We start from the raw sequence: 15,577 nt of genomic DNA on the forward strand, positions 1-15,577 counted from the left end.
TACAACATAGCCTCAACTGGGTAGAACACGCTCTAAAATTAACTTGCAGAACCTTCGCTTAAATAGTTCTTTCTCTGTCAATCTGAATAAAGCTCGTCTTTGCATTCTGTCATGGAAAACGTGGCTGAAAAGAGAGTGACAGAAAAGTTATTGAACTTAAAATCGAATATTAGTTAAAAATAAATAGATAAATTCTCACAAAGTGCATAATGGTACCTGGGATTGAATGCTTTTGCTTTTCAAAAATCATTACATGATTTATATCTTATTAGGTAATACTATCCTAACTTAACTTTAACCTTTTCGAATTTGACAGTTAAAATATGTAGCATGGATATAAAGTAATTCTCTTGAGTTAGAATATACAGGGTGTCCCAGAATTATTTCTCTGATTATAAATATTCATCACCTAATATGTCACATAAACCAATGCTTTTTATTTTGAATTGCATGTTACATATTCAAGTTTTAGTCTGCATGCTTATTGTTACTTTGTTGGATTACAGTGCCCATTATGACTTTGTTGTTGTCATGCTATCTGAGAATGAGAAAGATTTTGACTATATGAAACATGTTCTTTTCTCAGATGAGGCTACATTTTATTTCAATGGTGGTGTCAACTGACACAGTGCTAGAATATGGGGATCCGAGAATCCCCACGCATTGTTTGAGACCCTCAGCGATAGCCCTAAGCTGAACGTGTCTTGCGGTCTTATGCACAGTAAAATCATAAGACATATTTTCTTCAGTGAAATGAAGATCACAGCCAATACCTATCTTGAAATTTTGCAGTTATTTGTTGTGCCACAGATTCAGGACATTCCGGACTTAATTTCTCAACAAGACGGTGCGCCACCTCAGTGGGGGTTAGATGTCCGTGCCTATTTGGACACAACAATTCCGGAAAGATGTTTAGGGAGTGATGGTCCCATATACTGGCCTCCGCGATCACCGAACTTAACACCACTGAATTTCTTCCTTTGGGGTTATGTCAAGGACCAGGTTTACCAAATAGTAGTGAACGACATCGCAGCATTATGGCGTAGAATTATTGAAGTCATAACATGATTCCTCACATAATGTTGACCAACATATGGCTTGAATTTGAATATCTCCTTAATAACCTTCGGGCAAAGAAAAATGATAAAAATCACACATACTTATTTATTAATTATGTACGCAAAACCTTCATTACGTTGGATGCAATTCAAGATGAAAAGTATTTATCTATCCGTCATATTTTATGCCTTAATGAATATCTGGAATCAGAGAAAGAATTTTTGGACACCCTGTACATTAATGTCTTTTGGAACAAATAATTAACTATAGCTTAAAATGATTCTCATGGGTAAAGATGAATAAAAAGTTTAATGCTGACAGTATAAAACGCTTTTCACAGATGTGACAAGTTAAGCAATATATTTGTAACTCGAAGTTGAAATCCTATAATACTCTACCGTTAGGATGTCACATTTTTAATGAATTGTTGAAGACCACAACTCACAGATATGTGCCAGTAATCATTTAAAAATTAAATTTATAACGTTTCGTATTCTTGGCTAACATAAATTGTGAGAAACGTAGGCGTAGAAGTGAGTTATCACTATGTCTTTAAATATACTGCAACGATAGGGAAATGGTATAAAGGACACTTTCATTTGATTCAAATAAAAGTTAACAGACGGTACCACTCGTGGTGAGAAAAGCCAAAAATTGTGACTTAAATCAAAGATCATGGATCAACTAAAACTAAGAAAAGTAACTTACGCAACGCCGCAGAGTAGAGTTCTCTTGAGTAGTACTCTCAAGAGAATTAAAATAGCAACAAAGCCTTCAGCAGGCATAACATGCTCTGATTCTACCCTCTGAGACCTCCCTTTATATACTAGCTCTTTGTACATCATTCGAATATCACGCGAACTAGAAACAGGCGGACAGAAAATCAGTTTAAGATAAAATAACTTGTTAATAAACTAAGCAAGATCTTACAAATTTTTAATATGTTTCCTCCCAAAATTTAATGGCAAAAATGATACTTCAATTCAGGTTTACGTAAATTAATCATTTCTGAATAAAAAAACCAACTTGTTTGAAACGAGAAGTGTATTTGTGGGGTCGTTTTACAGGAAACTGGTTAGTATTTATGTTAAACATGCCAAAAAATCACAAAAACCCATGCAGCCAGGTACAAATGAACAAGAGACGAACACGCCGTATTTCCCAGTGTAACCATTCAGCAAATGACAAACATATAATTATGAAATCAAGAAATCATTTCATTGTTTTTCGAAGTTTTTCTCAGTTGCAAAATACGTGAAGTACGTATATATGTTACCGTGAAAGACCGAAATTGGAGAATGTCGACTTTCACCGGAGAATGTTAACATTCACCAAATACGTTGGTGAAAGATCGAATATTGCACTACATTCTTGTATATTCGGACCCTCACCGGTGTTTGTCGATAATCACAGATATGCTCTGATGTAAGTCGAAAAGAGAGGTCATAAAGTGCCATAATGGTTTAAGTTGTTGCAATAAATAAGATTTGAATCGCATAATTTAGTAAGTTTTTTTATTACTGTTATTTTATTTTCTCATTTAGAACGTACTGTATAATTAAGTAGGTTTTTAACTTCTATTATTTTCCTTTCTCATTTTGAATGTATTACGTGTGTTGGCGCATTTTACGCCAACGAATCTCGCCAAATTATTGCCTCCTACGATTGAGGCAGCAGACTTGAAGAAGAAATCTAACCGTTCTGACGTGAGCAATTACTTGTAACCGAAGCTCACAATTAAATTGTATTTTGCTTCACTGTAAATATTTGTATATGATGTTTTTCTAAATAAAATAATTAAAAACGAAGCAGTGAAGCTGGTCCGTCGATAAAAAATAACCTTTAAGAAAAATAAGTTTATTCATCTGACTCCGTCGACCCTGGAGCCTACTTCAGCGGTATGGATATATTAATGAAAAGCAAAGCATCCCTAAAGGGGAAAATAACTAGATTCGAAACTTTTGTGCAAACTGCAAATAGTGATGTGGACTTAGTTGAACTTAAAGTTAAACTAAAGAACATTCAAGCTCTTCAAAAGAAAGTTGATGAACTACGAAGTGCGTGCTACGCACAAAGTGAAATGAAAGATGATGATCTGACCAAAATTGATGACGACTTAAACCAATGTGATGATCGTCTGGAAAAATTGGAGGTAAGAATTGAAATTCCCATTAATTCTTACAATAAGTTAAATTCTGCAAAAGCAGTAAATGTTACTGAAAGTAATGTAGATGAAAATTTTCAAATCAAAACTAAAATCCCAGCGTTAGTTTTGCCTGAATTTTCAGGAAAATATGAAGAATTTAGTTCATTTAAAACTCAATTTGATGATTTAATTACAAATAATGTTCAGCTGAGTCATTCACAGAAATTGTATTATCTAAGATCTTGTCTTACTAATGATGCTAAGCATTTAGGTAGTAACTTTGATAATTTTGAATCTTTGTACAATGCTTTAGAATCTCGCTATGATAATGAACGTCTGATTGTTGACATTCATGTGCAGAATATTTTAAATTTTGAAAAGATTCAATCCGAAAATGCGAAAGATATCAGAAGTATGATTGATTGTATACAAAAGAATTTACGCGCTTTGAAAGTATTAAAATATGAACAGAACAAGTTATGTGATGTTTTTCTAATAAATATCCTTCTTCAAAAACTAGATAAAGAATCTAGAAAAAATTTTGAATTATCTTAAAAATCGAAAGTAGTTCCAACATTTGACGAGTTTATTAGATTTTTGGAACAGCGTGAATCAGTTTTGTTATCTATAAATAGAAATATTACACCCGGAAGTAGGGTTAATATAAATAAGAATTCCACTCCTTCCCATAAATCGAAGGTTCTTTTGACAAATGAAAATAAAAGTAAAAACTGTATTGTGTGTAGGAGCCTTCATCCTATTTTCCTTTGCGATACATTCTTAAAGTTAAGTGTTCATGAAAGATTAAAATTAATTCGTTCACATAAACTCTGCGAATTATGTCTAAAGGCAAAATCATAAGAAAAGTCAGTGTCTCTCGAAATTTAAATGCGCTTGCGGGGAAAAACACAATAAATTAATATGCATGGATAATGAGGGTCATTCGAAGACTCCTTGTCGCTCGGTGATGCCACTTAGACAAAACAAAAGTGAGCTCGATGCCGCCGCTGGAAAAGGTGACTCAGAATTGAAAGCGTTGAGTGTTTTAAGTAACAAGAATAAACAAAAAAGAAAAAGTGTACTTTTTTCTACTGCAGAGATTTATCTCCGTGACGCCAATAATCGAAGAATAAAAATCCGTGCGCTTTTAGACAGCGCATCTAATATATGTGTTCTTACAGATAAAATAAGTGAATGCTTAGGAATAAAAAGGGAGAAAATTAAAATGCCTGTTACATGTCTTAATGGATCAATTCAAAATATTAAATGGAAAGTGAATACATTTATTTCAAATGAAGAATGTACCTTTAATGAACCAGTTGAATTCTTGATTGTAAATAAGATAACAGGACTAACTCCGTGTACTACGTTAGATATTTCGAAAGTAGAAATTCCACAATTTTTAAATTTAGCTGATAAATCATTTTATGAAGCTTCAGAGGTACATGCCCTTATAAGTGCTGATTTATTTTTTAAGGTTTTGAAAAATAATACGTATAAAATAAATGATGATTTATTGTTTAAAGAGTCTGAATTCGGATGGATCGCATGCGGGAAGCTTAACGAAATACAACCTTCTTATCAGGGACATTGTTTTCTTGTGCAAAATGACTCTCTTCAAAATACTTTAAAACTTTTCTTTGATTTAGAGGGACTTGGTATTCGTGATGATCCAGTTTTGCATGAAAAGGATCAGGCAATGGAAATTTTTAATGACACCGTTGAATTTAAAAATGGACGTTATGTAGTACAACTACCTTTTAGGAAACATTATGAAGAATTATCTGATAATTATTCCTTGGCGCGGCAGCGTTTTCAGAATTTGTGGAGAAGATTTGGTCATGATCCTGAGTTACATCAACAATACCGTGAAATTATTTGTGATTATTTAAAAGAAGGCATAATCAGCATCGTAAATCCTGATACAAAAGAAAATGCTTTAAATAAGCCTATATATTATTTGCCTCATCAGGCTGTGCGTAAAGAAAGTAGTTTAACGTCGAAAACTAGGATCGTCTTTGATCGGGTAGTCATCAAAATAATGAACTTTCTTTAAATGACTGCTTGTGGCCAGGGGTTAACTTAAATCCAAATCTTTTGGATTTACTAATTAATTTCAGATTGAACAAAATTGCATTTTGTTCAGATATTAAACAAGCTTTTCTGCAGATATGCCTCTCTGATGAACATAAGGATGCAGTTCGTTTTCTTTGGAGTAGTGATGATCCAAGTGTTGATAAAAGGCCCAATTTACAGATTTACCGTTTCAATCGAGTAAATTTCGGGGTCAGTTCGAGCCCATTCCTGTTAGCAGCTACTATTAGACATCATATTAAAAAATACAAGGAAGATTTTCCCGAAACAGTTGAAATTTTAGACCAGTGTTTTTATGTAGATGATCTCATTTCTGGAAGTGAGGATTTTGAAGAAGCACTTGAAGTATCTAAAAATGCCAAGAAAATTATGGAAGAGGCTGGAATGGTCCTCAGGAAGTGGATTAGCAATAATGCTGAATTAATGGAGCAATGGAAGAATGAAGAATTCGATACCTATCCTGCAGACGCTACTCTCAGCTTGGGCGCACACCAAACTAAAATCTTGGGACTTTCTTGGAAGACGCACGAAGATTATTTAACTATGGATACTAAAAATCTTTTGGAATTTCTTTCTATGGACAAAAATACGAAACGCTTCTTACTTCAAGCAATAGAGAAGATATTTGATCCTTTAGGATTAATTTCGCCTTTCACCATTCGAGTTAAATGCCTCATGCAAGATCTCTGGAATGAAAAAATTCAGTGGGATGAACCTTTACCAAAGGAAATTGAAAAGGAATGGAAGAAGTGGTGTGCTGAACTTCATCACTTAGAAAATTTGAAAATACCTAGGTTGGTTAATGATTCTGCATCAAAGGAAGATACTGTTGAAATACACAGTTTTTGCGACGCAAGTAAAAAGGCATATGGCGCTGCCATATATTTGAAGGTGAAGACACTCAGTGGAATATCGGTGAAACTCCTAACTTCAAAAAGTCGTGTGGCTCCATTAAACGGTGTAACCTTACCAAGATTAGAACTATTGGGTGTTCTAGTTGCAGCTCGTCTTAGTTCTAAGGTAAAGAGAATCGTGAATCTGCAAAGATCTTCTGTTGAATACCATTGGACAGATTCCAAGATTGCACTTTTTTGGATAAAGGGTGCAAAAACCCGATGGAAGCAATTTGTGGCAAACCGAGTGAACGAAATCACCAGCTTGACAGATCCCAACTCTTGGCATCACTGTGCAGGTAAAGAAAATCCTGCCGATCTTCTCTCACGTGGAATGAATGCTGATTCCTTGGTGACAGATTCTAGATGGTGGACAGGTCCAGAATTCTTGATGCAGCCTGACAGTTTCAAGAACTTGCAACCATTTATTCCTGAGATTGAAACCATCGAACAAGTCGAAAAAGAAACTTTGCGGCGAGAAAGGAAAATTCCTTTTGAAGATGAGACTTGTAAAGAGACAGCCCTGCTAAATGACAGCTTTCAACATTTTATTGTGGACGACCTCTTAGAACTTTCAAACAATTGTTATAAAATTAACCATGTTTTGTCTTATATTTTCAGGTTTATTTTCAATTGCAGGAATAAGGTAAAAAACACAGGACTACTGTCAGTGGAGGAGGTAAGAGAAGCCAAAGAAGTGTTGATTAAGCATGAACAACGAGTTCTCCTTGAAGGAAAGAAACTGCCAAGTAATATTTCGAATTTATTTCCGTTTTTTGATGACAAAGGAATAGTACGTGTAGGAGGAAGGCTGAAGAATGCTTCAGTGCCATATTCTCAAAGACATCCTCCTATTTTACCTAAGGGTTCAAGATTAAGTAAAATTTATTTTGAAAGTTTACACAGGAAATTATTTCATGTTGGACCACAAGGTCTGCTAAATGCAGTGCGCTTGAAATTTTGGCCTTTAGGTGGCCGTAGTCTCGCACGCAAAACAGTACATCAATGTGTAACGTGCTTTAAATGTAAGCCCACTCTTTCTTCACAAATTATGGGTAATTTGCCTAGTGAAAGAGTTAATGTTTCAGCTCCATTTTCTATTACAGGTATTGATTTATGTGGCCCTTATTTAGTGAAATTTAAAAATCAACGTAAAGGTATTCTGAATAAATTGTATATTTGTATTTTTATATGTTTCGCAACAAAAGCCATCCATCTTGAGACATTAACAGATTTGACTTCCGATGCTTTAATTGCAACACTTAAACGTTTTACAAGTAGACGTAGCAAATGTTTCAAAATTTATACCGACAATGCTACTAACTTTGTTGGAGCGAATTCAAAATTGAAAAAATTTTATAAGCTCATTAATTTCCCAGACAAAGAATTAGCTAATCATTTTTCGCAAGAAAATATAAATTGGAATTTTATTCCACCCAAATCGCCTCACTTCGGAGGACTTTGGGAAGCTGGTATAAAATCGGTGAAGTACCATCTTAAACGAACGATTGGCAATTTTCATTTCACTTACGAAGAATTCGAAACGATTGTCATTCAGATAGAAGGAATATTAAATTCGCGACCGCTTACTCCTCTTTCTAGTGATTCAGAAAGTTTCGAAGTTCTGACGCCAGGTCATTTCTTGATAGGGCGACCTATAACAGCAATTTCTGAGCCGTTTTTAACGGATTTAAAGGAAAACCGCTTAAGTCGTTGGCAAAAAACTACAAAAACTGTACAACTTATTTGGAAAAGATGGAAGTCTGATTACTTGAATACCTTACAATCTAGATCAAAATGGATGGTTGAAAAAAATGATCTGATGATCGGCCAAGTGGTTTTGATTAAAGAAGATTTTCTGCCAATTAACAATTGGCTTTTAGGGCGAATAACATCATTGTACCACGGTTCTGATGGAAAAGTCCGTGTTGTAAAAGTTCGTACCAAAACAGGGGACTTTAAAAGGACAATTAATAAAATAGCTGTATTGCCTATTGAAATTTAGCAAGTTGTGAATTATGTTACTCAGTTGTTAGTAATTATATTGAAAATTATTTTTCTCAATAATTTTGTATTCATGTTTTGTTCACTTATTTTATATTTTTCTATACATATTTTATACTTGTTTACATGAATAACTGAAACTTTAATACTGGTATTTCATAATTAAATTTATGTTAAGTTTTTGCATGTGAACATAGCAAGGCCGGGCGGGATGTTGGCGCATTTTACGCCAACGAATCTCGCCAAAGTATTGCCTCCTACGATTGAGGCAGCAGACTTGAAGAAGAAATCTAACCGTTCTGACGTGAGCAATTACTTGTAACCGAAGCTCACAATTAAATTGTATTTTGCTTCACTGTAAATATTTGTATATGATGTTTTTCTAAATAAAATAATTAAAAACGAAGCAGTGAAGCTGGTCCGTCGATAAAAAATAACCTTTAAGAAAAATAAGTTTAGTCAACGTGTTTGAGGTTCTCATGTTCTTAAGTTCTTATTTCAAGTGCGTTTATTCGCGATTGAATTACGGAGAAGAAAATATAATATTGTTATATGTTCAACATTCACCATTAGTACATAGTGAATGTCGACATTGACCGGTGTAAGTCAGAAAAGAGAGTATTTGGAAAATATTTCGGACATACACCAAGAGACTATGTGAATGTTGACATTCACCGGTGAAAGACGACATTCTCCAGATTTCGGTATTTCGCCGTAACATATATTTCACGTTTGCTTAAAAATGAAGTAGCAACCGCGGATGCCCTGTGGAGGAGAAAAGGAAAAGAGTTGTGCCTTTCCCGAATGGCTGTACAAAAATGATATTCTGAAGATATTTGCATATAAGTAAGTGAATGTTTTATGATGAAATAGATAATATTTTTGCCCTTTTTAAAACTTAAGTAAAATTATTAACATTATCAAAAATGTTTTTTTTTAGTTCTTAAAATTCTAGTTTTCATTTCAAGAACCGTTTTATTAACTGAAATTTAATAAAGGGTGGAAAGAAAATACCCCTCACCATGGAATGTGGAATGGAGTAAGAATAAGGCTGTGTATGGATTTCAGTGGACAAAAAAGAATGGACATCGCACTAGAAAGAAAGTAACAGTAACAGTTTCCATGGCCGCCTTTTAGAATGCAAGTGAATATTTCAATTACCCTGTTAAAGAATTAAAATTTAATTAACAAGCAATCGGTAAAATTTAACATGGCGCCCAAATAGGGATGCCAATAACCATATTATTAAGTTAATATTTAGTAGTTCAATTGGGAAACATTGATTTTATTTTAACTGTACGTATAAAGGCAGCTGACGGTTACCTACAACTTCAACTTCATTTCGAGATGGTTGTATTTTATAGCAAAACTAATATATTTTTCTTTATTTTATTAATAGAAATATGTTGTTTCAGAACTACGAAGCCATAGAAATTGATGCGCTTTCAGATTTTAAAATTTGGGCTTTCAGTAAAAGGAATTCTTTACAGAAAAGGAAAAAAGAATCCCAAACTGCATAAATATTAAATTTAGTGTATTAAAGACTTTATATTACTTCGAAGATATGTAACAGTTCTAATTATTATATAATGAGATAAAATTAAGTAAACAAATTTACTTTTAATATCTGTTTTACTTTATTAATCCGTAAGCGATAAATTAATTTAGTTAAAGAATTTTGAGAATTTTTCTAAATTTTTGTAATGCTGTGCCAAAAGTTTAAACTTTGAGGTGAGGAAAATATGATATTTTATCTCAAAGGCTATAGCAGTATTTGTTTTTACATCATTTAACAAAAGATTTAATGATTATTGCTATAAAATTTAAAATGCATGCATGGAAATGTTTAGTTTATTTTCAGTAAACAGCTTGTAAGTGAACAATTTTTATACTCCACAAATAAAAAGAAAATTGAATTAATTCCTGATTCATGCTAATTCTAAGAATGAAACAGAAATATGGGATATAAATGGGATAATTAGCGCTATATTAAATCAAAATATTAATTCATTGTTTTTATTGCTCTGATTAATCGCTTCCTGTGCTCGACGCAGCAAATTCATAGAAACCGTTGTTTGTAGTGGTTTTCTCCATTAAAATATCATCTTAAACTTCTGTGGCGAACGGAATTCGGGTTTCCTGAAAACTTTGTTATTATTACTGAAATTAATTCCTATACTTTCACGAGTTATTCACAAACTAATTCCTGCGAGTTATTCATATTATTTCGATTTGCGATATTCGATTTATTTATAAAACTAGGCCGTTGTAAGTGACTCTAGACCATCAACTCTCCATCATAACTTTTTAATTCCATCTCTGAGATGCTTATTAGCTGAGATCTCAAAGAATCACAATCTCACAATCATCCATTCTTCTTAAGATAATCTTCTTCGAGTCTTCATTTAAATGATGGCTTCTAATTTGCCTAGCGTCTTGTCTAGCAGGAAATAAAATATTCTCTGTTATTAATTTTCACGAAAATTATCATGCAAAAATACAAAGTGAATGTGTAGAATCATTAGATTTTCTTGAAGCGGAACACATGAAAAACGAGAAATGCCCTCGCCGGTACTCGAACCTGGTGCTCTCAAATACGCTCCGAATGTATTACCGTTACACCACGAAGTCATGCTTGAAGGAGGGATATACATTTGTAAAGAGAAAATACCTTACAAATGTACGCGTAGAACGACGGTACTTTGTAAATGTTTGTCCAATACACATTACCAATGGTTAAACAATGGGTGTCCGCTGCACTACAACCTGATCCCTGAACTTGTAAATGTTTGTCTGTGCTTTAAAACCGGCATGAATTTTAGAAGGCCTTTCTAAGGCTTAAAGAGCTTTGCTTTTGAATAAATGCTGTAACTTAATCTATAACGATCACGTAGTTGATAGTTGCGATCATACGGATTAGAATGTCATTTTAAATGAGGGAAATGAATTATTGTTGTTCTAAATAAAAATATATGAATCGTTCTACAGAAGAATTACCTTAAAGATTTTGCCTTAGTGAAGCTCCCTCATAAAAAGCAAATCTTTGTAACGTTCAGTGATTAAAAAATACCAGTTTTCTGTAAAGTATTTCTAATTAGCATCTCATTCTTTAAAATGTTTCTCCAAAACAAATAACGTGTTCGTAGTTTTAACATTTAGCTAAGGGAAACATTCAACTAGATCTTAACTATCATTGCCCAATTCATTCCTCAGAATTTAAATTTAGATGGTTTTCAATTTGAAAGTGGTTCACTGAAGCGATTTGTGGCCAGCTGATAACAAAGATAGTAATGGAAATTAGTTCTAGGAAAAGGGGGACAATGTTCTCTGGATTTACCGATTCAAGTTTCCAAGCCTCCGTTTCCCCTCGATCGGGGAATCCCTTGCGAGGAAAGAGATGTGATGATGCTTAACGAGCGCTGAGAATCTGAGACGATCCTGGAAATGGAGCGGGTAATGGCGGAACTAATGGGTTACGAGGATTGTACTCTTGTAGTGTACATCACTAATGGGTTTAATAGTGATTGTCATGGCCTGTGAGAGAGGGTAGATTTTCGCCTGTGGTGCTTTCCCAAAAATTTATTGTGTGCAATGTTTTAGTCATATTGAGCCTATAATACAAGAGACAGTCTGCATAAATGAAATAGTACATTGATACATTTACACGGAATGGGCAAAACAAAAGAAAAAAATTTCAGAAATTTATATATATATAAGCATAACAATATGTGTCAATTCATGCATTAACACAACACAAAGTTAATAATAAAGTACTATAATCAGAGGTTTTGTATTTCTCGACGTTTTATTCAATAAATTTTACATCAGCAGAAAATTCACTGTCTCAGATCTTTTAATAATATTTAATAGCTCTAATTTAAACACAGATATCCATAACTATTATTACAACTTTCACCTTAGAATCATTTTAAAAGACTATTTCAGTTACTATTTTGTAGTGTTTGGTTTTATTCTATTGTCACATGAAATGCTAACTACTTTAAGAAAAATGTAAGGTATTTTTCTTTGTAATTTGTAAGGTGATTTGCGATATAATGAGTACAATTATCATATGTGAAGTAAACTTTCGAAAGTGCATGCTAAAAAATATAAAGATGCAAACTAAAGTTTGCTTAAATCTATCTTGCACTAACAAGAAATTAATTGAACTAAAATTATTGCAAAGTTTGCAGGCTCTTAGAGACAGACAAACGAAGGTAAACTCCAGACAAAAATGCGTTTATCTAAAACTAATGGGAAAAACTTGCCCATCTTAAATTAGTCAAGCTTCTAAAGAAATAGATTTGTAAATTAAAACACACACATATTTGGTAAAGAATATGTCGGCGACAGAAGTCCTGTAACTTAATCTTTAAATCAAAACCAACGGCAGTGAAATAATAAAATTACAAATTCCTTTCGGTTTTCTTTTAACACTGAATTATTATATTGATAATTTGCATATTTACGGAGTTAGTGATGGACTGAAAAGTAAAAGATTAAATAAAATTATTTATTTGGAAATTAATAAAAGTGTTTCAGCCTAATAGGAACCAATCAGGGAAAAAACGAAATTCTAATGCTAAAAATGTCACTGAAAGTCCCTGATCAAATGATTTCACAAGTGAACTTGAACATCTTTTGAGGATTTCGTAGCTTAATTAGTCTAAGCATGGATCTGTTTAGTTTTTAATCATCAATTTCATCTCTTCGATATCTGTACCATTTAAATTTTAATTTAAAAAAGAAATTAAAAAATTTGTAGATTTAAAATTGCAGATTTGTAGAAATTTAAAGATTTGTAACAAAATCAAAGACTTCAAAAGTATAAAAGATTTTCAAAATTTGGATATGAACACCTCGAAGGCGGCTGTATTCATTAATCGAATATATTGTTGCGTTTTTTTTTTTTCCTGACACCAGTTGTTACGTTATTTTCTTCCTTCGGTACGTTCGTTACGGGTTTGTGTGGATTTGGAGTGAATAACGACGACACTTGATGAAGTATCGAAAGACACTTTCGATATTAATCAGACCAATATTAATCAGGCCAGCTCTAAAGTCACTATTTACAGTCGTCGAAGATCTACTATACACTTGCTGGAACAACCAGCGACACAGCCTTCAGGTTATCAGGCTATCACAGTGGAGACAGCTTCACTGCAAAGCACCAGAGTACAGCTCCCGACTCTGCTTGGTCGTTCTCGGAACTCCACGTACTCTCGAGCCTCTCCATGCCACAACTCGCGATGCACCCGACGACACACAGAGCACAGCTCCCGACTCTTCGGTTCAATCGTTCTCGGAGCTTAACACACTCTCTCGGCGATACACTAAGAGACTGTTCCATGCACTCGACAACCCACTCGGCACTCGCTGCCCGGCTGTCAACTCGATCGACTCTGTACGGACTGACTAACTCGACACTGACTAACTCGACACTGACTATCTCGCACCAACTGACTCTCCGCTTACCAGCAGGATTTATATAGTTTTTGACTTGTGTAAGAGAACATTCTGGACTAAATCGATTAGAATTCGTTCCAAAAGGTTCTCCATCCGTCCATGGCACATGGTTAATTTTGTCGCCATATGGGCGATTTTTCGCCAAATGTGGTAACCCTGCCTTCCTTTGGAATTTTATGGCAACCCTAAAACTTCTTTGCGGGGAAGCCATCTTACTGCGCATGTTATATTTCGTAACAATATGTTAATAAAGTAATTGTTTTCAGTACATGTTATAGAACCTTTCTTATAAGAAAATACATTACCTAGTTAAAGAACCATTGTTATGTGAAAATACCTTATACAACGTGTATGTAGAATAAATTAAATACTATATATACAATATACTCATGAGACCAATGCAAGAGATATGTTGCAAAACAATTGTTTTCAATATGAGGGGAAAGTTTTGCAGTCTACAGATAAAAGTAGGAAATTCAAAAAGTTTTTGCCAGTCGACAAGATGTAAAATATCCTCCTGCTATAAATTACGTTGCGTTATAAGGTATTTTTCCTCTCTTCCTAGCGTGCCTTCGTGGTGTAGAGGTTTTGCATGCTGAGCTGGTATTCCAGAGGTCTCCGGTTCGATTTCCAGCGAAGAAGTTGCTAAATTTTCAATATCTCTTGCTTCAAATAAATTCTAATGTCTCTACAGCGTATCAGCGAGATATAGTGAATCATTTAACAGGAATTTTCTACTTTATAATAATATTTTGGGACAAGTATTATTTCATATTTTTAATATAATAAATAAAATATTTATATAATGTTATTAAATTATTAATTTATATAATGTGTTGGCTACAACACGTCTAACCCAATTTCTTGCGTATATAGTAAATGTCAGCATAAGGGTTACGATCTAATCTTAATAACGATATTTTTATCCGTATATAGCCTGCAATTAACTGTATATATTTCGTATTTACTTCCTTGTACGAAGTAAAAAGGAAGTATTGTAATCGCTAACAATTTCGGGCATCATATTTCAACGAAAATATCCATTTTGACCGTTATCGAATGCAATTTAACGATGTTTTAGCGTTGCATCTGTACATAAGGATAGATTAAAGGACTCTTTTTCCCCAAACGAAATATAAAGCTGATTTAAAATGAATTCAGAAAAGAGTTTTTTGTGGCGTCTGTACGTACGTAGGTATGTATGTAAGTAACTCGCATAACTCAAAAACGAATAGTCTCCTTGAACGTTGAAATTTTGTATGTGGGACTGCTGTAACATGCGGATGTGCACCTCCTATTTTAGGTGCAATCGCCCGCACCAAAACTATATACGGTCTCGCGCACTAGAGATAATAATTTGCTTTATTTCGAAACGTTTTGCCACTCACTACTCGCTCTCAAATCGTAGAGTTTGTCAGCAAAAAATTTGTACTTTTCACAAAATATGAAATAACAAGCCCCCCTCAAAAAATCTGAAAGGTTTTAAATTTTAAATTACGTCCAAAGGGGCGTTTTTTTAACGTTTTGTGTGTTATCTTTATTTATTAAATATCATGTTCTTTGCACTCAAACCATAAAATTCAGTTCCATTTACGGTTTTTATAAAATTTAATTTATTTGTGGTACATATGAAGTAACAAAATATAATGACTTTTATATCTCGGTATTTGTTTCCAGTTTAGCTACATTCTGATTTTTAAAATTGAATTCAAGTTTAACTTTTGAACATTGGATTTCAGTAGCAAAGTCGCAAAATAATTTTAAAATGAGCCTATCTTTAGAATTTCCGATACACAGTTCCGCGCCAGCTGGAAATAAAAAGGTTTGTTTATCCCGCTGTAGAGTATTGCCATTGCTCGCTTTTAAATCGTTGAGTTTGTTACTCAAAAATTCATTAAATTTTTACAAAATATGA

Source organism: Stegodyphus dumicola, chromosome 3 (assembly GCF_044657685.1).
Source record: "Stegodyphus dumicola isolate Sdum_Otavi_A_Nest chromosome 3, ASM4465768v1".
NCBI lineage: Eukaryota > Metazoa > Arthropoda > Arachnida > Araneae > Eresidae > Stegodyphus > Stegodyphus dumicola.